The sequence below is a fragment of the Rhinolophus sinicus genome, chromosome 4, assembly GCF_057876585.1.
Source record: "Rhinolophus sinicus isolate RSI-liver-muscle chromosome 4, RSI-T2T, whole genome shotgun sequence".
NCBI lineage: Eukaryota > Metazoa > Chordata > Mammalia > Chiroptera > Rhinolophidae > Rhinolophus > Rhinolophus sinicus.
In genome coordinates this window covers 102,730,520-102,753,009 of record NC_142504.1, presented here as the reverse complement: position 1 = coordinate 102,753,009, position 22,490 = coordinate 102,730,520, and the positions used below count along the sequence as shown (strand labels likewise).

The window sequence follows — 22,490 nt, the reverse complement described above, 5'->3', positions numbered from 1 at the left end:
ATTACAAGGCTTGGGGACTTAATAAAAAGAATCCCAGTGCCTGGGTACCACACCAGACGAACTAAATTAATTTATAGTCTGGGATGAGACCCACTGTTCTAACGTAGAATTGGTAGATTTAGCAAATGAAAATACAGCACAACCAATGAAATTAGAACCTCAACAGTAAAGAACTTTTTAGCATAACTTTGTCTCAAATATTGCATGGGGACATACTTGTACTAAACAATTCTTTGCTGTGGATCTGGAATTCTAATTTAACTGAGCATCCTAGGTTTTTCACCTGGCAGCCCTATGCTAATGTTTAGTCCGGGGAAGTGAGTGGTTTTCAAATGTCTTTGTGCAATAAAATCACTTGAAGAGATTTAGCAACACGGAGTCCTAGGCCCCCATTCTCACAGTATCTTGTTCAGTGGAGCTGGGCAGAGGCACAAGGATTTATATTCCTGACAAGCTTTCTGGGTGAACCTGTTGATCTGCGCACCATTTTAGAGAACCATTGGTCTAGCATTAGATGAGTCTGAATGGGTGTCTTAAATGTATATAAATCAGTGATTGGAACAAAATTTCTGAGTAGATACCATGGCTATCTTCATCAGCACTAGTGAACATGAAAAAAATTATAATGGAGATGAAGATTATGTAAGGGTCCAGGGCATTGGTGAGGAAATACCTTCCTCATTGGACATAATGAGCTTCAGGAGCCCACAGGGTCCCACTGTGTACCCCTCCCTCCAGGGACCATCAGAAGCTTGGCTTATCTCTAAGAGTATGGCTCTAAACCATAGTAACGCAACGCGAGCCACAGATAAGATTTAAAAAATTTTAAGAGTTATATTAAAATATTTAAAGAAACAGGTGAATTAATTTTAGCAATAGCTTTTACCTCAATTTATCCAAAGTCTCATCATTTTAATCTGTAATCATTACAGTTATCAATAAGATCATTTTCTTTTTCATTCTAAGTATTTGAAATCTGGTGGATATTTTACGTTTATATCACCTCTCAATTCAGACTCGCCACCTTCTAAATGCTCAATAACCATGTATGGCTGGTGGCTGTCTTATTGAAAGATGCTGCTTGAAACTATTGCCTGACCCTGAACTTGACAAGGACACAGCCCGACCTTGGAGTGATCAGCTGGTCAAAGCCCCTCACTCCTCTTTGACCATAGGATTAGGCTTGTTCCCAGGCCAGCGGTGCCCTGGTAATTTTTCCTTTTCTCAAATTCCTAGCCCTGCCCTCTGCCTCTTCACTCCAGTGCCGTTGCTCAAGAGGAAAACACATGAATGGACATCTCAGTGCCAAAAGGAATGAACCAGGCTTAAAGGGACCTTGTTGTACATCCAATGTAATGGAATGTGAGTGGCTGAAACATTGTGTGAGTCCATTGAATCTTTGCTCCAGACAGGTTTTTCCACTACACAGGAAGCTTCAGTGGAGTCTCAGTCCAAGAAGTCCTGTTGAGGCCTTGTTTAATCGAGTTCTAAAATCACAAGTGCCGGAGAGACCAACTAAGATAGCTTGAACCCCATAGCTTTCATTTTCAAGAAAACTGGCTTTATGTAAGTAACACAAGTAAAGGAGAAGAAAATTCACCAAAAGATAATTAGCCAAATGTTGTAAGTTCCTCGGTAAAAAAACAACAACAGGGTGCTATACTTGAAACCATTGTTTGTATTTTTTTCCACAGGTCAGTGGCATATTTGTCCCCTATTTGAAACTCTTTGGGTTGTAAAGACGTCATAATTTAGTGATTTTACAGTTAAAAGTCAAAAACAAGTGGTTTCTCAATCGTATTACTCTACTAGACAGAAAAAAAAATAAGCGTAGATTTTCTGTATATCAGTTCTATTTTCAGAGCCTAGGAAGGTTCAGATAAGTTTCAGGTGTGGGACAGAAGCTCCGAGAAACCTGAAGCTTGGCTACTTCAATGGCACATGGGGCATCCTACAGCTGTGATCCCTGTTGTCACCTGAAATTATATCTAAAGTCCTGAAACTTGGGTTAAATTTAACTTAGATCATTAACTAGATGAATTTCGGCTAGGATTCAGCTGTAAACAATCTGACAGGGTGATTGGCAGCTTCTCATTATAGAGGTGTAGTGATTAATTAACACAGAGCTTAATTAATTTTGTAAGGCAAGGAACAGTATTTCTTTGCAGTGAAAATCAATATTGGAATACTTGGAGCCCCTTCTCGGAGTTAATTTCACTCAGATATTTAGCTCACTTTAAATTCACAGTTCTTAGTAAATGTTATCTGCTTCCAACTATTAAGGTAATTGGGACTATTTATGATAGTCTACCTGAAGTTATTTTTGGAAGATTGTGAAGTATAAATAAATATATTATTTTATTCTTGCTTCAAATTCAAAAGCATGTGTCTGTTATTGTAACTATCAGGATGTTAAACTACATTGTGAAGGCAAAAATGTACATAGAAACTGTGGGGAAATATCGCCCCCCACCCCCACCGACCCTGCATTTGATAGCAGTTATCTCAGTGTCGTGCTTAATGCACATTTAAATCATTTTGTCATAGTCCAAGCCTAGAGAAGTAGTTCCTTAAATGTTGGAGTGAGTCGTAGGGGCTCCACAGAAAGGAGATACTTCCCTCGGCATGTGACTTAACAGTAATCTCTGTTCTGTAAATAAACCAAGAACAGGGGATTTTCTTCAGCCTGGAAAAGTAATTTACTGGGAGAGTCTGAAGAGAGTCAGAGGTTAGAAAGTGGAAGGGCTAGGATTCTCCCTCTGCCTGGGAAAAAGACGTGATGCCCGCCAGGAACCTCAAGATGAAGACCCAGCTACATGGGTCCCTTAGCCCATCCGAAGCCTGGGCTCGGGACAGCAAATGAAGATGCTCCCTTCCCTGAGGAAGACGGCGGGGGCTGTGCCTTTGACCAACTGTGGACACAGGGAGAGATGGGACAAGGTGGGAGCTGGGCCTCATGAGAAAAGGAGCTCCAGGACAGTCCTGTAGAGGCGCAAGGACTTATTACGAGACCAGAAGCCCAGGGAGGACTTTGAGGTGTCTTTTTTTTCCCTCTGCTAAACCAAGAGCAAGAGTATAGTTTAAGGGGCCTTGGAGGGCAAAGTGAGGCAGAAAGGAAATGCCTCTGCTGTGAGAAGGTCAGGGAGGACTGTGGGAAGCCGTGGTGAGGAAACAGGTCCTGGGACTAACTCACTAAGCATCCTGCTACGTCTATAAGCCATGACATTGGGTCACTACATAAGAACTATATTTCACTTTGTGTGCAGAACATTTCTCGCCAAAATAAGTTAGCGATTATTTGGTTAAGCCAAGTTTTAAAGTGAATATCATTCCTTTAGTGTCTCTTTAAGGTCGTGGACAAGAGAGCAGTGTCTCCTTAGGACTCAAGTGTAAGGGTGCTGGGGAGCCTCAAAGCCCAAGAAGAATCAGTGACGGAAGACAGAAGATGAAGTACTGCAGGGAGAATTTCAGGGTCATCCGTGCACACTTGAGGCCCCATGCCTGCTTCTGTTACTGAAGCCACCTGAAATGCTATGCCCCAGGCATCTGGACCACTTGATACCACACATGCAAATCATGTGCACACACAGGGGACATTTCTTTGCTTGTAAAGATAAGCTGTGACTTTGGGTCACTCTCTGTTTTCAAGAACAGGATGCAAATTGATTTCTTTACAGATTTTTAAATGATTCACCTGTTTAAACTGTCCTAAATATCTTCCTTTTTGATTTTTAATAAATTATTAGGTTGGTGCAAAAGTAATTGTGGTTTAAAAGGTTAAAAATATGTGCAAAAACCGCAATTACTTTTGCACGAACCTAATATGATTTCACCACTCATCATCATGAAAACATACATATATAAGCTGTAAATTGTTACATACTAGACATATTAATTGATTGATTAATTGGCCTTCTGATTGAATCCTTCCATGTTCACTGTTTTTCTCCCAATACATTGTGGGGTTTTTTCTAACTCTTTGTTACATCTTCCTCCTATTTCTGTCATCTCAATATTTTTTCTCTATACTCATTCCTTCACTTACTTGATCCAGATCTATATTTTCCTACTCTTTTAATAATTCACATATATATTTACTTACATATATTTATATTCAGTTTTGAACTCCACACTCTCACACGAAACTATTTGTTGCTAAATCTCTCCATTGGGTACCTAATAGGTATTTCAGTCATAAAAGTTTGAAACAAAATATTCCATTTTTCTCTAAAACTTGCTTTCCTTTTGTACTCCATAAAGTTAGGTCAGAACTACAGTGGTGTGAACAGTTTCAAGAAGCAGGTAGTTAAGGAAAGTTCTTCCTATTTGTCTTGGGAATATATCAGGTTTTCTCCTATTCTAGCAGAAAAAGAAATAAAACAAAGAAAATAAAACAAAACATGAGCAGCAGGAGTAATATTGAAATTGTCCTTATCATTTGCAGGTAGAATGAGGATAAAAGGAGAGAAGTGGCATAAAAAGAAGCAAAGGCAAATCGTCTTATAATTTAGGCTCTATCTACACCCAAAATATTTTGTCTAATAGAACCTTCCCATGGCCTTACTCTGGTTTCACATCCCTCTTCCAAACTTAGAAACACCTCGATAATGTATTTAAAATATAAACCTCAACCCTCATACCTTTCTCCACTTTTCTCCTTGCTTCCTTCATTTGGGGGCAGGCTCACAATACAGAAGGAAGTGACATGTATTACTCCAGCTACTGCTAAGGCAGAGCGGACCAAGCTTATCACAGAAAGGTTATGAAAATCAGAATATATTATTTCCAAAGAACTATACCAGACTATGTGCTTTGAAAGGGTATTCCTGAAAGAAAATGGAAGAACATCTAGTTTTGCCCAGAAAGTAGCAATAGTTTTAAGTCATGATGTCCAGGGCTGACTTTCAGCTGGTTTGCCTTGGGTCATCTATAGTAGTTGGTTACGGCCAGAGCTTTTCTGATTGGTTGGTGCCACTGCTCAAACCAGTAGGTACATATTTTGAATATTATTCTTGGTTATGTCATGGTTTCTATATCTATTAGGTGAAAGGAGTCTTAGAAAAGTTTCATCTATTCAGCCAGACCTGTATATACAAGTAGACATTCATATATTGTTCATAAATATTTGTTAATTGTTTTACTATTGAACTCATAACAACAACCAGAGTTTCATTTCCTACACTGATGTTTTTCCTTCCTCCCTTAACAGAAATGGACAAGAAAAAACATATTACCTGAACCTCTTGTCTGTTTCATATGATTTACTCCCACATCTTGACTTTATTTTTCCCTAGCTCAGAATTCAGTCTGCAAGACTCAGGGGCTCATAGAGTTCAATTTTGTCCAGATAAAATTCCTTAATTTCCACATCTCCATTCTCTTCTCCATCCAATGAGTCCCAGAATGCCTAGGAAGCCTGTAGGTCTGGGGGGTGGGGAGGAAGAACTTGGAAAATCTTCCAGCATCAGTCACTACGTAGGGTGGTACTGTCAGTGTGCCATGGAAAGGGAAGAAGAAAGAAGAGAAAGATGAGCAGAGACATCACTAAAAAGGAAATAGGAAATGATGCCTTCATAATTTTGCCAAACCTTCTTGATTTTATGCCTTAAAAAATGAAACATGTAACAAAACTTAATGAACGTTTGGATTATAAAGTAATTTAGTAGCATAGCTGTGGTATTCAGAATAATGGCCCCTCAAAGCTGTCCGTGTCCTAATCCCTGGGAGCTGTGAATTTGTCATTTTATGCGGCACAATGGAATTGGCAGATGTGATTTAGTGAAGGATCTTAAAATGGGGAAGTTATCCTGGATTATCCACTTGAGGTCAATGTAATCACAAGCGTCCTTGTAAGTGAAGGGAGAAGAGTCAGCATCAAAGAGAGAAATGCTGCTGGTTTCGAGGTGGAGGAAGGGGCCACAAGCCAAGAAATGCAGGCAGCCTCTAGAAAAGGACAGAAAAGTCAAGAGAACGGATTCTCCCCAGGAGCCTCCAGAAAGGAGCACAGCCCTGCTGACGTACTGATTTTAGCCCAGTGAGTCCCATGTCAGAGTTCTAACCTGTGAGATAAAAAATGTGTGTTTTTTAACCAACCAAGTTTGTTTCAATTCATTACAGTGGCCATAGGAAACTTATACACTATATCAAGCATTTTGTGGGAAGACCTAAGCGTGCATCAAATGTAGGGAGTTCAAGGGAAATAGTCCCTATATATACTGAATAAAGTGAGAAGGAGTTTCTAGGGCAAAGAGGAGAGGAAAGGGCGTTCTAGTCTGTGGGGTGAGGGTGTGTGGGGAGTGGGAGAAACAGGAGGAAAAAGGAACAAAGGGAGAAGCTAGAGTGGATTTGGAACACTACAAGCCATCCACCTTGATAGCAAACAACATGGCAACATGGCAAGAGATGAAGTGGGAAGGATGGGGAAACTTCTCCACCTTGGGAGAGGGCTTAGGCTTTAAAATCAAGGTAATGAGGGGGTAATGACGTGTTTTAATGAATGGTGGTGGTGGTGGCGGTTACAGTGGTGGCAGTATGTGTGTATTGGGGGGGGCTGGAATGACATGGTAAGATTTACATTTAAAAATATATATTACATATAATTTTCTTTTAGCCAGTGATCCCCAAACAGAAATAAACAACAGTGATTGCAAATATGAGCCCCAGCCTGAATATCACAAGGTAGAGGCGCTGAACACGGGCGCTTGACTTATAGTCTGGGCGACACTGTATAGTGTGCTTCAGGAGGGGAGACTGCATCTGGTGTTTTCTTCTGCCCCTAAATCCTTCCCGTTTAGGGGGCCCCCCCACACAGGGTCACAGTAGGAGGATTTTTTCAGTGAGGGTGCGGACGGTGGTTTGGGGATGATCTCGTCCCTTCACAATCTCCATCCGATCGACCCAAGCCATTCCAAAACATACATAATACTAATATTTTATTTTAAAATATAGATAATCTTAGGTAAAGTGTGGAGAAAAACTACTTTAGAAAATTTGGCTATTTAAAATGATTTGTACATATTTTGTCATAAAAACAGTAATCAAATGCTCTAGCTGTAACAAAAATCTATAAACATTGACACCCTCTCCCCTAATTTCTAACCTCTGAGGCACATGACTGGAATTTTACTTTTAAGGATGGTTTATGGATTCTCCTGAACAGCACTATGTAAGTTGCTAACATTCTTTAATTTCACATTCTCCTTAATCCTGAGTGTCTCCCTGTTCCCCTCCACAGAAGATGTATTAAAAATTACCTAGGTGATAGTACATTTGCAGAAGTGTACGTTTAGTACTTCATACTGATCAGAATTATTACTTTTAGTAATAATAACGTTTCCCATCTCCCCCCAGAAAAGTACACAGTAACACAGTAATCTCACCTTCACATCTGATCTTTTCAATTTTTTCAGGGATGTGATAGGGCTTAAATACAAATGTTTTCCCTTAACTATTAATATTTTTAGTAACTTTGTCAAAAAATACTTGAAAAATAGAACATCGCTTAGCTCTGTTGTGCTGGATTACTCCTTGGGCCATCCATTCTGTTTACCTGGACTAATGGGGTACATTTCTGTCTCTAAGAAGGGTTAAGGCCAGGAAGAGAGATGAGAGTATCTCAGAAAGCAGGACAGCATCAAATCTGACCCAGATCTCAGCTCAGAAGGAAATGCGCTGTTTATGGGACCAACTTACAAATTCAAACAGGAGCAAACCAAAGCAATATAACAAAGGACCCTCAACAGCTGGATTTCTTCAATGTTTAAAGTTGTTATAAACATCCATGGCTAACTTTGGAACATGATTTGTCTATAAATATACATATATGTATGTAATAAAACCATAAGGATAAGTTAACCAAAACTTACCTAATAAATATCAACTTTCACTTCTCCCAATCCATAAGTTCATCACAAACACACACACACAGCACACACCACATAACACACACACACACACACACACAGAGAGAGTTTATTTTCCCTTCGTGTTACTGTGGTGGAAATCAGTACTCAGGATTCCCAGGAAGATTCTGAACAGCCCTCAGATATTGGGGGATTTGGCCTGCAGTTTTCCAAAGCTGTTAAATGTGAGAGTGATTGAGCAAATAATCATGGAGGTTTTTATTTTCCCTAGCCCTAAAACTTTATGAACTTTCAAGGAGACATAGGAGCCAACCTGAAAGGCTTCCCAATGGTCAAAGCTAGAACCATGTGAGCAATAAAATAAATAATGTAGTATCGAATTAGAGATCAAAGTATAAAGTAAATATACATGACTCCATACCAATGTAAATGACCGAACTGATAAATAAACGGGAGAAATGAAACAAATCTTTCTTACAGCATAATTACAAATAATGTATGTAGATACGCCCCCGCCTCCAGAAGGTGGAGTTTTAGTCCCCCCACCCTTCTCTCTCGAGTGTAGGCTGGACTCAAGAAGCGAGTATAGAAAGAGTGGAAAGGGGAAAATAGAGTCACTCTGCCTTGGAAAAGCCCAGCAGACACCACGTTAAGTGAATTGAGGTTAACATCAGCTGTAGTAAGTGATGTTATCATGTGCCCCTCATCCAATGCTGTGACTAGAAAGCCGCTTTACCTGTGTGATCTTCCTCCACCAAACCCATAACCACAGTCTATTCATGGGGAAAACATCAGACAAAACCAAATAGAGATACCCACAAATCCACAAGATAGCTTCGCAGAATTCTTCCAAATATCAAAGTCCAAGCAAAACAAGAGAAGGCTAAGAGACGATCACAGATCAGAGGAAAGAGACATGACACTTTTACAGGCTGTGTGGAATCCCGGATGGGATCAACAGAAAGCTATCCGTGGAAAACTAGTGCAATATGTATAAAGTCGAGTTTATAGTTATGGACAATGTGAATTTCTTACTTTTGACACATGTACCATGGTAACGTAAAACGTGAATATGAGGGACCAACAGCTGCGCGGTTTGGGGAACTTTGTTCTATCTCTGCAAATTTTTCGTAAATCTAAAAATACTCCAAATAACAAAGTTTAATTATAAAACAACAAAAGTAAAAGTTTATGAACTTCAAACAGAACCTTCTTTAGAAGCAGCAGCAACTAGCCCTCATATTCCTACTGCGGGGTGCAGTGCTCGGGACTTGTGTGTTGAGGGTGCAGGCAGCGCACCCCGGGTGCGTGGAGCAGGGCGTGCGCGTCCCAGCGTGGCAAGAGCCAAGCTCCTCCCCGGAGCCGTCCCGGCGCCGGACTCTGCCCCGGGTGCGCCCTGCGAGGCGGAGCCCAGCCCGCCAGCGGCGGAACCACCATTGGTCCGGAGCAGCCGATCCAGGCGAGAGGCCGGAAAGCCGAGGGGAGGAGCAGAGCCGGGACCCCGCGCGCGCTGAGCGCCCTCCGTGGGAGGTGAGCGCTGGAGATCTGCGGCCCCTGCGGCGGGCCCCACGTCACCCCCCAGGTGAGTGGGTGTTTAGGTGCCGCTGGAGCCGGTTCCCTCATCGCAGATCATTGCACCAAGGGCACGTCCCTGTGAACAGGTCCTTGGAGAGGAGAGTATTCCTCTCGGATTCCCCGGGCGAGAAGTTTCTGCTCGTCTAGGAAGACAAGGAGTTGCCTTTCCCAGAGAAAGCATAACCCCTCCTTAGCCCCAGGCACAGCTGATTATTTAAGTTGCTGTTATGCAGTCGCTTTGCCGGGGGTCCCTGCGATTTCTGCTTGCTCAATTCCGAAGCCGTGGAGAAAGCCCTTCGGAAAACTTACTGTCATCTGTGAACCCCCGCGTCGTGGCTTTGAAAGGTCACAGGGCCCATAATTCTTAAGATCACAACCGAATGAATGAAGGTGGTTCTCTTGCCCTTCATTCATTGGTTCTGGCTTCTATAGCTACAGGTGTAGCAAAAGAAGAACAGCTCAGTGGCTGACAGTTTTCTGCTGTCGTGGGATGTTACAGCTGGAAATTCCAGAGCCCTAGGCAATTGTGCAAAGGTGCAGTGTTATGTTACTGAAAGGATGGTACAGGACCTTGCAAGGGTAGATTTTAGACTGGATGATGATATGCGTGTGATTTTCAGCCTTCTTCGGAAGGAAAAAAAAAGTACAGAAAGAATATAAGGATTGGAAGAAGCAATTAGCTCCCAACATAAGTGAAGTTGTGTCTCTTCAGCATTAGACTATAGCTGTTTTGTTTTAGGAATCCAAACCTCCTTTACTTTCTTGGTATTTATAGACTAGATGATGTGTGGAAATGCAAAAGGGAATCACTGTATTCTGCGTTGGCAATAGGGCAAACGTAATCTGCCTTTTTTATTTTACCTGATGCTATTAAATATTCAGTTCTGCGGAAGTCTGGTTTTTCAGAAATTTGAGCTGAGCTGGAGTCTCAGGTACCCTGGCTGACACAATTGGTGCTGTTGTTTCCTGTTGCTAGACTGTCTACCTCCCCCCCCACCCCTCCATCACTCAAAGAGTGAAGATCTCTGACACACAACAAAAGAATTTGTGCTTAGCTGAGGCTAGGAATGCTCTTGCAGTGGCTCCACAATTTATGGAACAAATGAAAACAGTTCCCACTTTCTGTGATGCAGGCAAACTTCATAAGAAGTTTTGTGATTTGCTAAATAACTTAAACCTGGGCTAATTAAAAAGAGGCTTTTGAAATACAGACACTATTTAAGTTGTGTTGTTCACCTTTATGATTTTGTGAATTATTACAGGCATGTTATTTGTTAGCTTATTGATTTAAATGTGCTGGACAACCGTGGGCATGAGTTGTAATCCAAATTCTGGCCAAAGACGAAAAATATAAGTTAGATTTGCCCAAAATTGAAAAATGAGGAGTATGTTTATTTGCTTGGGATAAGGACTGATAAGGGAAAGAATTAAAGATTTTGGAGGCAATTTTAAAACCTTTTAAAAGTAGTTTGTTTCAAATCCTTATGAAGTGAGATATTTACATTAAAATTATATGGCCATGTATTGATTGAAAAAACTTCATGATGGCAAAATGTTACTATCTAATAACACAGTTAAATCAGTTTACATTTTACTAAGCATGAAATCTACATATGTTCAGAAAACAAAAGCATGGATGTGTTTCCATTCAGTTTTAGGAAACATTTGGTGCATCTGGATTTCGGGCCAATGTATGCGTTCATTGAACCAATATTTATTGAGCTCCTATTGTGCAGGACACTATGTTCTGTGTTGGAGACACAAGGGGATCTGGACCTGTGTAAATAAGACACATTCCCGTCCTCATGGCATTTACACCACATTGGAAACTTCTAGGATGCAGGAGACCATAGATTAGGAACACAGCAGTGATCATCCATCAGTTTTGACAATGGCTGAAACTAGATCAATTTTCAAATCACATACCGTCTTACACTGATTTAAGTAGTCAAATCTAAAAACTGTAAAGGAACTTACATGTTATCCGGGTCAATAGTTGGGGATGAACTTAGGAATCATGTGTTCTGGGTTTAATATTATGAAATATTGATATATTAGATTTAAAATTGCTAAATATCACTTTGAGGCAGATTAAATAAACACTAAACTTGTACTGGCTGTCAGTAATTTAGGGGGAGATGAATGGAAAACTTCCAATCAAGAAAATTCTATCAAATTATTTTTTCCTCTAGATTGGAAAAATATGACTACAATTATATTTTACCACAGAGAAAAGAGAGACTTTAATCAAGGCATTTTTGCTTTTCTTTTCTTTTTTCCCCCCGTTTTTAAAAACAGCTTTATTAGAGGTATAGTCTACATAGCATAAAATACATTCAAGTGTACAATTCAATGATTTTTAGTAAGTTTATGGAGTTGTGCAACCATCACCCTAATCCAATTTTAGAACATTTTCATGATCCCAAAAAGATGTCATGTGCTTGTTTGCAGTCACTTGCTAGTCTCACTCCCAGCTCCAGGCGTCCACTAATCCTTCTGTCTCTTTAGTTAGACTTTTCTGGACATTTCATACAAATGGAATCATACAATATATGGTCTTTAGCGTCTGGCTTCTTTCACCTAAAGTAACGTTTATTCAGGTTGTAGCATGTGTCTGTAGTGTGTTCCTTTTTTATTGCTAACTAATATTCATTCCACTGTGTGACTTTACTACATTTTTGTTCACCAGTTGGCGGGCATTTCTGCAATTGCACTTAAGTGGTAAGACAGATACATTGGTCTAGCTTCCGGGGTAACATAATTTGAAAATAACTGATAGAAGCCAACCTTTCATGTATATTTATGAAAAATATATTCCTGGTATGGATTACTGATATTTACTGAATGTGACATAGCTGTGATCTTTCTAAGATACTACCATGAATATTGTAAATAGTAAGTAAACACTGTGCAGATAAAAAGAACCATCAGTCATTTAGTATTCTTGGTTGGGCTTGGAAGGTATTTAATTCTTGACATTAATATTTGTAAAGAGCATACTTTTTCTTTGCTATATATATTTTTTTTTTTCAAATGACATGCATTCAGAGTGGGGGGATTTTGAATGATTGTTTGACCTGACAGTGATAACTGAAGTACTAAAAACACAAGTGCTTCTTAATAACATAATTTAGTGGTATACTTAACATAAAGCATGAATCACCTGTAGCCTTTAGCCAAAACGTAGAAGGGAGTGCATCTGGATTTATGTGCTTTTACTTTTATTATTCTGTAGTTTCTATGACTCTGCTAACGAATGAAACCGATATAACTGTTTCTGTATTTACAATATCAGGCACTAGTTTGATCTCTTAGATCAGAGAAAAATCCATAACAGAAGAAATGACACTCCTTTTTTCTCTGGGGCCTTATTTGGAGCTAGACCAAAATCATAAATTATTGAAGTTCCTGTGAAACAGTACTAGGTTTCTGTGTGTAGTCTGGAGAACAAAGCAGGTAAGAACATTCTAACACTGCAAAAGCTTTGACTTTGCGTGTACCTCTCTTAGCAATCAGGAACCTTGAACAGCAGTTCAATCCGAGCTGTTTTCTTACACACCCCCATTTACCCGGCTTTGTGCCAACTACTATACGATCGATGAATTCTTAAGAGGTTACACTTGACAACCTATGTTTAAAGATCCCCTTAGGGAGATTTCTTTAGTTGAGTAGAAGCCCTTCCATAAATGTTGGTAGATTCTGTGAAACTAATGAGAAGACAATGTGTCTCTGAATGCCTGTAAGTTACTACTGAAATTGCAAGTTCCCATTGGGGGGAAAAAGAGCATTCCCATAATTTGAAGGTCTCAGTTTATTGACAACTGAGAATGCGAAGGATTTTATCTTTAAACTTCTAAAATTTGAAAACAAGAGAGACTAAGTTAAATAATATAGTTTCCAAAGCTGACTGTGCTCAGTTTTTCTGCTTAAAATATCAGAACAACTTGCTATAATAAAACCCCTGGGTGGGAACACTACTGGTTTCATGATATCTGTGTTCAGATGAACTGATCATTCTTCTTTTTAACTTGGTAAGGGTTTGAAAATTTCTAGAACAGGTGTGTTTTTCTAGTCATACACTGACAATTTCATTCCAAATGTCTCCTAAGAGTCATATACTAATTACAGGAATCCAGTTGCTTCCTCACTTTCATGCACTTTGAACTTGGAGTGGATGTGCTCCCCAGAAAGAAGGCTCCATCAGCATTGAGCTGTAAGCATCGTCTCATGATTTTAATGAGCTCACTCACTCATCACTCATGTAAACATGATGTGGCATAAGGAACTTGTGTTTTACCCACAACCGAAGCTGTTTCTCACCCTTGGATCTTTCGATCATCTCCTGGAGTTTGGTAGGATGATACCCTCAGATTGGTCTGACATCTTCCTGGCCTGGTAGGGTGGGCAGAGTCAGCGGCGAAGCTCAGGGTCAGGGCTGCTTCAGGCGGTGGCCACCCTGATAGACTTTGTAGCCACCCATCAGATAGTCTACAGGCAAATGGGCAACTGTGAAGGATAAAAACAGTTATGCATCTAGGAAATGATTAGGAGGCAGGGGTAGATGAGATAAGGCATTCTAGGTTCATGTATTAAGTTTCAATTTTGTTGTTGCGAATATTCTTATATACTTCTTATATATTCCCTCCTACTTTTCCACCTTAGTAAATAATAAATGTGATTAACTTTTTTAAGATGTGTAAGATGTACCCTTGTTTCTGTCACCATATTGAATGTCAGGCTTCATTGACGATACTTGTAGCAGCAACAGTTCTACCGACTTTTCAGTAAGTAGCCCAGTTACCTCCTTTTTCACAATCCTGATTCCATCGCTGTTTTTTGCCATTTACACTTTTGGGGTGGCGTTGGGGTCGGCAATGCTTTGAATGGAGAAAAATCCAGCTAATTGTGGATTCCAGTTAGTTCTGATAAAGTTAGTGAAGGTCCTTGGATTTTGAAATCTCAGTAGTACTTTGCTTTTTCTGCTTTTTCTGGGTACTGTTGGATTATCATTTTTAAAATAAGAGTATGTAAATTCGCCCTTTTTAGTGTAGAGTTCTGGAAGTTTTGACAAATGGTTATAGTTGTGGAACCACCAGCACCAAGATATATCACTCCCCACCGAAAAAAGTCCCGTGTCCCCTTTGTAGTTAGCCCCTCTCCCACTCCTGGCCCCAGGTAACCACTAATCTGTTTTCTGCATAGTTTCGCATTTTCTAGAATGTCATCTAAATGGAGTATGTGGCCTTTCGGATTTGGCTATTTCAGTCAGCATAATGCATTTGAGATTCATCCATCTTGTTGTTTGTATCCGTAGTTCATTCTTTTGTATCGATGAGTAGAATGCTCCTGTTAATGAATATTTGAATTTTTCCCAGTGTTTGGCAATCATAAACATTCGCGTTTTATGGAACGTGAACTTTCATTTCACTTGGGTAAATACCTAGGAGTGGGACTGGTAGGTTATATAGTGTGTGCTTAACTTTACAGGAAACTGCCCAACATGGTGGCACATTTGTATTTCCAGCAGCAACAGGCCGGAGTTCCAGCTGGTCCACATCCTCACCCACACTTGGTATTGTCTGTCCCCCTCCCCTGCTGGATAATTTTTTTAAATGAAACAAATTAGGTTGAAGCTAAAATATTCCAGGATGAGTTTAGGACGCTATAGCTATTTTGCAAATGCCTGAGCATTTTACTCTTAAAATATTTTATAAAACCATAAAAGACATTTTCCAAAAGGTCTCCTTTCTTATAAATGTTACAAATGGCTGAGATACATGTCATTGACAACTGCTTCTTTTCATATTTTCTTCACTGACAAGTCATTGAGTTGACTGAGGTCAAAGCAAAAGGAATGACTGACTGATGGGTGGGGAGGGAGAGGAATGGTGAGGGGACAACTGAGCTTATCATTGACACTTTCAAATGATGTCCTATAAGCAAATGTCCACATATAAATATTTCATATTCTTTGAATGTGTACTATGGGTCGCTTTCTCCACTGAGCACTTTTAATCCCCGTGAACTCTGTGAGGAAGTTAATATTGTCATCCAAATTTTTCAGTTGAGGAAGCTGAAGCCTGGGGAACATTAAAAATGTCCCCAAGGCCACCCAGCTAGTGGGAAGGAGAACAGAGCCTTGTGAACAGCACCAACCTGGGATGAAGCCCCCATTTTTAAGCCATAAAGCCATACTACCTCTGTTCCTGGAATAAATCTATTCAGACAACAAGATCTGTTCAGGCTTCTGAAGGACACACCTGGGAGCTCACAGCAGGAGTTGTTTGGAAAACAACTTGGAAAACCCTGATTACTAAACTAGCTTGTGCCCAAGACACTGAACTTAGAAATCCATTCAGAATGCCGCAGGAGGCAAAGTGGTAAGTTGGAAATAGCCGTGGACTCATGGGTTGGGATCCACGACCATCATTAACTTCATTTTACTAGCTGTCTTTGCTGAATTATGTCGAGCCTCATTTCCTCATCTGTAAAATGGGAACAATAACGCTGACACCGCAGGTGTTTGTGGGGTTTATTAAAGGCAGCATACCCCAGTCTGCATGTGGGGACACGGACCAGATCCTGCGCCCTCCTCCCCACTCTTCCCCAGTGGAAAGGGAGTCATATGATTTACACCCTTTGTAGTTTAGTTGCTCTACTGGGCACTGAGTGAAACCTTATGCTTTTTCAAAGTTTCAAATTATACCAATGAACTGTGTATAGATTATTTCATTACAAAGACTCCTGGATTTGAAGTCAATCTATCTGAATTCAGGTGATGAGGTCAATTTATGACCTTGAAAAACTTCTTATCACTTGTTTGTGATTGGGTTGCATTATATACACAGCGATAGATAGATATAAATTATAGATCTAGATAATAGGTATAGATATATGAGTAATAACTAAGCACAGTGTGTTATAATGATTACTTTTGACAATACATGGAAGTGACTTTTTGGTAAACGACAAAGGGCTTTGTCATCAGTCTATATTTATATATTGTGTTAGTACCAATATTTCAATCCTTTTTTTTCCCCCCAAACTAAATTGCTCTTATGTCATGTCTAAGAGCATTCAATAGCACTGGCTATGATATAAATATATGTGTGTATACAAATGAGTAGCATTTACAAATGATGCGATTACTTCAACTTAAAAAAATCTTAGATCGTTACTTGAAAGCAGTGTTATTATGATGTGGGTTCAGGGTTAACATGCGTGTCTTTTGATAATACTGTGCATCCCCTGCAGGTACACTGCACTGTCACCTGAGATTTAGCCGGCTGACACTGGATGTCACCATTGTGCTGTATAATGTAGCAGCAGACCGGGTGGGCTCTTTAAGATTCAGGAGACGGTCAGTCTCTTCGAGGGTTTGGAGATAGGTTAGCTTTTTTCCCCTCACATAACCTACTTGTAGCACTTTTATTGTAACTCACTTTTTCAGTTTCTACTGTCTAAGCTCTATATAATAGTGATCAAGAAGGATGCAACACTGTGCAATGTTGTTAGCTCAAAACTGAGAAACTGAGAACTCAGAAACTGTGCCCAAACCAGTCAGAGCTCTTGGTTGCAAACCAGAGTAATTGACTGGCTCACTGAAGTAGAAAAGGAATTTACTGGAAGAAAATGGAGCAACATTCAGAATTGATGAGAAAACTCAGTTTGCAAATGGGAGAGTCCAGTGTGCTGGTACCTCAGCAAAGATGAGGCTGTAGGAAGAACAAGACAGAGTCCTTCTGGCATTGCCACTGGTCACTAGCTATCTCCACTGCTGTTCCTGCTGCTGGACATAAAGCATTGCCGTGTGCCAGCCTCTTTCCCTTCCCAGAACAATAACGCGGTTTTCACTGCCCCCTGCTTCCACAAGCCTGATAGCCAATCAATCCTTTACTGGCGTTTCCAGGTTGGAGCACTCAGTTGGCTGAGTCTAGGTGTTGTACCTGTGCCCCAGCCCAAGGAGGGAGGAAGAAGAGGGAAGAGACCTTTCCTGCAAAGACTCATACAGATGGTGATTCCACATTACATATCTAGGAAGGAGATTCAAATGCTGGACAGCCAAACCATGCCAAGCATCCACCATGGTGCTGTCCAGTCAGCACCCACAGAAATGAGTCGAGACCACTGCGCGGTCAACTTTATGACCCCTTCTGTGGGTGACCTGGAGTCAGGTGCATATGCCTTGTTGCATCTTACAGCGTCCCAGACTTCCCTATATCCTGCCTTTCCTTTCACCCTAAGGGAGCCTTACTAGCCAGGATGAGACCTGCTTTAAGTGGCTAAAGAGACAGCTCCTTAGGCAAATTGGAGGTCATAAGTTCCAGACTATTAAAAAAAAAAAAAAAAGAAAATCCGTGCTACCTACATTAAAAGAAAAAGAAAAGTAGGCTACAGTGCGTTCCTACTGTAAGCAAGTCTCAGCCTCTGCTGCTGCTTTCCCCTTTGCATGGAATCCTCTTCCAGATGGCCACAGGGCCTCAGCTCCTGTTAGTCAAGTCTTTTGCCTCAGTGCCACCTCTTCAGATTGTCCTCTCACCACCCATCACCTCCTGTTATTCTGTTACCCTGCTCTGCTTTTCTTCATGACACTTGTCACCACCTCTCACTAGGTTCCCTGTATATTTATTGTTTTGTTTATGTCTTTCTCCCTCTGTACTGCAAGTCCCATGAAGGCAGGGTCTCTGGTTCACTTCTGTGGCCACGACTCCTAAGGTAGCTGTTTTCAATAAATATTTAATATATGAATGAATGAATCAGGGTTAAGTAAAGGAAGGAAACAACTTGGTTAGAACCTGTAGAATATAAACAGTGCCTATAATTAGTATCCTAAGGCTGCTACGACAAAGTACCGCAGAGTGGCTTCAACACAGTCATTTCTTGTCTCACAGTTCTGGAGGCTGGAAGTCCAAGATCAAGGTGTTGGCATGGTTGGTTCCTTCTGAAGGTTTTGAGGGATAATTTGTTCCATGCTTCTCACGTTCTAGCTTCTGGTGGTTTCCTGGCAATGTTTGGCGTTCCTTGGCTTGTAGAGGGGTCACCTGGATTACTGCACATGGCATTCTCCCCATGTGCATGTCTGTGTCCAAAATTCCCCTTTTTATAAAGACACCAGTCATACGGAATTGGGGTCTACCCTACTCAGGTACGGCCTCATTTAACTAATCTGTAGGGATCCTGTTTCTAAATAATGTCACATTTTGAGGTATTGGGGGTTAAGACTTCAACATATGAATGGGAGAGGGGATAAACCCATAACAGCGCCTTATATGTGTTTATTGTATAATGGTTCAGCCATTCTTCTGTCATTAAACAGAGAAGTAGGTTTAGCTACGTTATTCTGGGTACCCAGAGATGTATTGGTTTATCACAATTCACAGTAATGTGTAAGAATTGCTTTGTAAACTGTAAACTATTCCTTAGATGTTAGCATAATCATTTGGGCACATTGATGAATTATTGATGCATTCTCAAGAAAGAACCCATTCCATGGATTTGCTCGTCTTAAAATCCCCCAAAGCAGATTTTCTTTTATAGCCCAAATCAATCTGTAGACTGTTTAAAATATTACCTGGTTCGTCTCTATCACTCAGACTGCTTGTCAGCAGTAATTATGGAGAACGGTTTCAGATTTTATTTACTCATTTGACAAATATGCAAATCATTTATCATGTGCTAGGCACTGTTATAAGTGCTTGACAGATGTTAACTCACAATTCCATGTGGTTTATTATTTGTCTTATTAATAATTAATTTATAATTTATATTAATATCTGAATTTTACTGATAAGGAAACTGAGGCACAGAGAGGTTAAGGAACTTGCCCAAGGTCACACAGCCACTAAGTAGCAGAGTCAAGCCATGAATCTAGGTTATCTAGCTCCAAACCTTTGATGTGTAGACTATTCTTTCTTCACTTTTAGTCTCATGGAAAAATTCACTGTGTGACTGAATAAAACAGAGCTGCTTTGGTTCAAGCTGAGATGGCAAAGACCTATCTGCTCAGCACCTCCCATTCCCGTGGGAGCCCTGTTTGAAAAGCCCGGAACTAGGAAATAACACCTCTTGGAGTGATGCCACTTGTAAGCTGTCTTCAAACCACTCTAGTATAAAACAAATAAAATTCTTTTCTCACTTTAATTAACTGATTGTGTTTTGTTTTGAAAAATTTATCTGCCTAATCTACTTCTGGCAGAAATAAAATGCTAAGATGGATTTTCCCCAGGATAGTAATGCCATATGGCAATTTGGACTTTGCTAGCTGAAGTTCCCCTTGGGTTTCTTTATACAAATCAAGGACTGTGGTTGTAAAAGTTTTCTGAACCAAGAAGAGAAATGGAATGTGATTTTGTATGAATATACTTTACAACCAGATAGTCATGAACTCTGCTATGGGCTGCTTATCTTCTGTGGTTATTAATAATATAAAATAATAACAGCAACAATATTAATAGTTATAGTCCACTGAGTGCCTTCTGCCACCAAGAATTTAAAAAAACAAACCAAACCCCTCATTTTTTACAACTCTAGGTGTCACCACCCCTATTTTACAGATTTGTAAGTCGAGGCTAAGATTTTATGGAACTTCTTTAAGATGGCCCATTGCTGAGTGGAGGGGGTAAACTGTTTTGAGAAACAGCAGTGATTAAGGAGCAGCATTTCTTGATATTAAGAATAAAAGACACGAAAGAGGATATACAGAGGGTGCCAAAAAATATATACACACATTTTAAGAAAGGAAAAAACTGTATTAAATTTGTAATACTCAATATATATTGATAACAAAAGACGAACACAAGTCATGTGTATACATTTTTTTTTGGCATGCCCGATATTTTCAGGTGTACGACAGAGTCCCAATGAGATTTTCAAATTGTGAAAGACTGAGAATGCAGTGGGATCCATTCTCAAGAGTAATTACTTCCTGTGATGAGATAGATGCCTCTTATTGTTTGTTAAGTTACACAATGTGTAACATGCTAAAAAGAAAAAAGAAGGTAAATCAATCAAATGGGACCATAGCTTAAGGGGGACTGAACTGGAGAACAAAAACCAACTCAGACCAAATTGATTTCTTGCTTTCCCACTGGTTTTGCTCTGACCCCCGTCACGCCCTAACCCAGGAGAGCAAACTTTTTCTGTAAGGGACCAGATAGTAAATATTTTAGACATTGCTTGCCACTTGTTTTCTCTGTCACAGCTACTCAACTCTGCTGTTGTAGTGCCAAAGCAGCATAGACGCTACGTAAATGAATGGCCATGGTTAGAGTAAAAATTCATTTATGGAAATTGAACTTAAACTTCATATAATTTTCAAGCGTCACGAAATGTTTTTTTGTGGGGTTTTTTTTTGGTGTTTTGTTTGTTTGTTTGTTTATTTGTTTATGTGAACAGTTAAAAAGAATGTTAAGAGCCATTCTTCTTAGATCATGGGCTGTCCAAACAGATAGGAAGCCAGCTTGGGCTCCTGGGCCATGGTTTGCTGACCACCTCTCTAGCCTGACCACCCCCTTTTGGTTTCCAAACACATTGCTGATTGTCTCTATGGCTGTTTTACTCTGAGCGTTTAAATGTTGTTTTGGACCAAGAGCTTAATCCAGAAGAGACTTCAGAAGACCCAGTAACAGAAGTACTTCCACTCGGCATTCTGTAGAAACAGACTTGCAGAGCTGTGGCTGCCAAATCAACTTTATCCGAAACCAATAGAAGCCGTAGTGGCTGTCGAAGAGGATTTATAATAAAATGGAAAATTCTTGGCATACTCTGTCAACTTCATCGAAGATTAAAGGATAAATGCAAAACTCTGAGTTAGTTATCCCCAGAAGCTATCTAGTTTTAAAGTGATGCCAGTAAATTTGAAAATTCTTTGTGTGTTTTAACACCGTGGATCATTGCTAAATTTTAAATATTTCTGTTGTTTTTTCTCACTAGAGAAGCCAGCCTTCATGTGATGGAAACACCCTTGAACCTGGTGTCCAAAAGTCACAGGTTTCAGTCTCAGCTCTGTTAGTTTTACTGTGATCTTGGGTAAGTAAACATCACCTGTGGGAGTCTTCACTTCCTTATCAGTAAAATGAGATTAATAGTCCTCCCTCACAAGGCTTTTTATTTTATTTATTATTTGAACTCTACTACTTCTTACGGAAATTTCACACCCAAACAAAATAAGTAGAGCAGTGTAAGGAACCCCATGTGCCCTTGCCCAGTTTTCACAATTCCCTGAATTTTGCCCAAACTTCTTTCATCTTTACCCCACCCCATTGCTCCTCTTTATTAGAGTATTTTAAAGCAATTCCAAATGCAATACTATCTCACCTGCAAATAATTCGCTATATATGACTAACAGACAAGATCTTTATTTAAAGAATGTCATGATTTCGCTATCATACCTAGCAAAATTACAGTTATTCTTTCACCTCATGTATTACCCAGGCAGTGCTAATGTTTCCCTAGTTGTCTCAAAAATGTCTTTGTATAGCTGGTTTATTTGAATCAGGAGCCAAAGAAGATTCATGTATTGCATTAGGTCGTGTGTCTCTTAAGACTTAATTCATGGCAGTTTTTCTTCTCTTCTTCCTATCTTTCTTCATATAATTAATTTGTGGAAGGAGCTAGTTATTTGTCCCATAAAATTTCACGTAAATCTGGATTTGGCTGATTGCAACCTTTACCCTGTAGAGTCATTAAACATCATCCTCTTTTTCAGATACAGGCTTGATTAGATTCAAGCCTACTTTAAAAAAAAAAAATCGTATTTCATAGGTGATGCTTTCTACTTGTGATTGTACCATATCCAGAGGACAAAATATCTGGTTGTCGCTTTTTAACGTGTGTCAAGACCGATTAGTAGGGTTCTTCAGGTGAATACATACTTCATTAAGCTCTCACCTAATGTTTTTAGCACCAATTGATAAACTGTTGCTTAGATCCATTACTTCATAAGGGGTTGAAAATTGTAGGTTTTCTAATTGTATCAATCCCTTTGGGTTTGTTAGCAAGAATTCTTTTGAAAAAATTCCCTCATCAACTATTTGATCACCTTGAAATACAGTT

At 39.9% G+C, this 22,490-nt stretch overlaps 1 protein-coding gene across 2 annotated transcripts in view; it reads left to right on the top strand.

Annotated features, from left to right (window-relative positions):
* Positions 1-9,265: 9,265 nt before the first annotated feature.
* The window catches only part of CCDC68 (coiled-coil domain containing 68), a 43,060-nt gene continuing 29,835 nt past the window's right edge, over positions 9,266-22,490 (top strand). Inside the window, exons 1-2 of one of the 2 annotated variants that reach the window (XM_019722023.3) lie at positions 9,266-9,444; positions 21,369-21,464. The gene's annotated coding sequence lies outside the window, so the exon portion shown is untranslated. The remainder of the gene's footprint in view (positions 9,445-21,368; positions 21,465-22,490) is intronic. The other variant, XM_019722016.3, reaches the window with a different exon arrangement.